The sequence below is a fragment of the Mauremys reevesii genome, linkage group 16, assembly GCF_016161935.1.
Source record: "Mauremys reevesii isolate NIE-2019 linkage group 16, ASM1616193v1, whole genome shotgun sequence".
Lineage (NCBI taxonomy): Eukaryota > Metazoa > Chordata > Testudines > Geoemydidae > Mauremys > Mauremys reevesii.
This window is the reverse complement of record NC_052638.1, coordinates 788,507-791,196: the sequence shown is the minus strand read 5'-3', so window position 1 is coordinate 791,196 and position 2,690 is coordinate 788,507. Positions and strand designations below refer to the sequence as shown.

Genomic DNA, 2,690 nt, shown 5'->3' with positions numbered 1-2,690 from the left:
TAGAGGCACAGTGGAGATGTTTCCAGGGCCTCTTTTAACTTCTGCCATATGAAGGGAAACCCATTGTTTCAAAGTCCTCAGCACAGCTAGTGGAAAATCACAGGTGAAAGATGGGAGCTTGGAGTCACATGGGCAAGTCCCTGTCCATGCCCTATTTTGCTCAGTCATTGCAGGATGGATACTTTGCAGGATACGTCAGATAGAACATTCACAGAAAAGTCCGTTCAGTGTAGATGGGTGCCTCCCATGGTCCATTGTGAATTAAGTGTCCGTTCGATGGGCCACTCACTGGCTAACAGCTCACTTCAGCGGATGCATAGAATGGAACACAGAAAGAAGATATTTATACATACAGAGACTGTGAAAAGGTGGAAGTAGCCATACCAACTCTAAGAGGCCAATCAACTGAGATGAGCAATCATCAGCAGGAGAAAAAAACCTTTGAAGTGATAATCAAGATGACCCACAGAAGATGTGAGGATACTTAACGTGGAGAAATAGATTCAATTAGTGCAATGACCCAACCATTCCCAGTCTCTGTTTAAAACTAAGTTAATTTTATCTAATTTGCATATTAATTCAAGTTCAGCAGTCTCTCTTTGGAGTCTGTTTTTGAAGTTTTTTTGTTGCAAAATTGCCACCTTCAAGTCTGTCACTGAGTGGTTAGAGAGGCTGAAGTGTTCTCCAGATTTGTGTCCATTTATTCTTTTGCATAGAGACTGTCCGGTTTGGCCAATGTACCTATGGCAGAGAGGCATTGCTGGCACATGATGGCATAGATCACTTTGGTAGATGTGCAGGTGAATGAGCCCCTGATGGCGTGGCCACTTTGGAGAAGTGGGGCTCCAGAGTGTCCAGCCCCTGCTGCTGTGCCAAGAAGCACAGACGTGGGACAGCATGGCGGAAGCTGAGCTGTTTGGTCCTGTCCTCCACTGGGCACAAGCTGTCATTGTCTCGCCAGGCTGGGACAATGGTCGGTCTTGGGGCTGGTCTATTTGCTCTGAACCCTCAGATCATGTGCTCTGATCCATGAACAGCACGTCAGGATCAAGGCACATGTCCTGGACCCCAGACCCCAGCTGCAGAAGCCTTGGTAGGATGGATGGAGTGGCCGTGAGGACAGGAACTGCAGTGTCCCTAGGACAGAAGAGCTGATTCCCTGAGGCTCCTCCTGTATCTCAGGGTCTCCCTAGAAAGGAGCCAGTGACTTTTCTCAGGGTCCCATGTCCTGCATCTCACAGGTGTTGGTTTCAGTCTCTCAGGCCCCAGCCAGGCCTGGTTTTCACTGTTAGTGCTTAATGCAACCGTGCAGAGCTCTGGCTGAGAGTCCCAGCTCCTTCCCTCTGCTCCCCTGCGCCCCCGCCCCAGGAGGCGTAAGGGTCCCAACATTGCACTGCACTGGCAGCTCTGGGAACGTGGGGCGGCTTGGGTCCAAGCTGGGAGGACACAACGGAAACGGGACTCTTCTAGTCTCTCCTTTGCAGCCCCCTGACGGGGTTAAGGGGAAATTCCGCCCCAGACCGGCCCATTCTACTCACCTCCAAGAGGTGCTGCAGCTTAGCTGGGGTGGGGGTCTCAGTGAGCAGGCACCCGACCATGGCGTCCAGCCTCTGTAAATAGGTGTTGTGCAGAGCCTGCAAGAAGCGGGAACACCCGTCAGTCATGGGACATGGGGCTACACCAGTCACGGGACCAGGGGGGTTCTCTGAGAGCCCTGGCCAGACCCAAAAGGCACATCCTGGCCTCTCCCATTCACATCATTCCAAGGACACTTGGCAAGAGTTCCTAGTCGGATGCCTGCTGGCTCCTCAATCCTTGGCCTTCGCAGTTCTCTGTGCAGGGCCTGGTACCCAGCAGACTAGACACCAGCCAAACTGCAATGGGTGGGAAGAAGGATCCCCGGGAGAGTCCAGGCAGCAGAACACAGAATGAGGAGAGGGAAGGCTGGGATCAGCCACAGAGGGGTAATATAATCCCCCCTGGAGGGAAGGGGCCCTCCCTGCCAGTTTGTCTCGGGCTTGTTCCCAGCTCTGCTCACTCCTCCCCTATTCTCAGCAGCTCCATCAAACCAAGGGAGCAGGGACCAGAGGCGGCTCCTGCTCCTGGGACAGGGAAGTAGGATCGTGACCTACCTGGAAGTGGGTGGTATCCTGCCCAGTGCCCATCGTGAAGATGGTGTAAAGAAGAGCCCGCAGGAGGCGTGATTCCAGCTCCAGGGCAAGCAGCAGCTTCAGTTTGCTGCGGGGAGAGAGGAGCCCGTGTTATCCTTGGCGGCACCGGAGTGGCGCTGGCACTGCCATGGCCATGACCCCCTCCCCCGCAGTGATCCCCTCCCTACGGCCGCTGTAACGTTCCTGGAGTGAAATCACCCCCCAGCCAGGAAAGTGGAGACGTTCCCGCCTCCTCTGCTGGGGGATGGGAACAGCCACAGCTGGGGGTAATCTAGGCCGGAGAAGATCTGGGACTCCCGGCTCCAGACCCGATCAGCACCAGGGTTAAGGCAGCTGGATGGGACGGTCCTGGTACCTGAGGCTGCAAACTGCAGCCATGGAGCTGGAGATGATGGAGGTTGGCTCTGGCACCATGGGCAGATTTTCAATCAGCTCCTGAGAGACCCCAGGAAGATAAATTTGCATGTGAGACTCAGGCCCCGCAGACCCACAGGCATTTTCCAGGGAGGAGGCCAAAGT

The 2,690-nt window shown here is 54.5% G+C and overlaps 1 long non-coding RNA gene across 1 annotated transcript; it reads right to left on the bottom strand.

Annotated features, from left to right (window-relative positions):
* Positions 1-241: 241 nt before the first annotated feature.
* LOC120384282 lies at positions 242-2,226 on the bottom strand. The gene is made up of 3 exons (XR_005588731.1): positions 2,133-2,226; positions 1,539-1,634; positions 242-303 (listed from the first exon to the last, which is right to left on the bottom strand). It is a non-coding gene; the product is annotated as an uncharacterized LOC120384282 (long non-coding RNA).
* Positions 2,227-2,690: the final 464 nt, after the last annotated feature.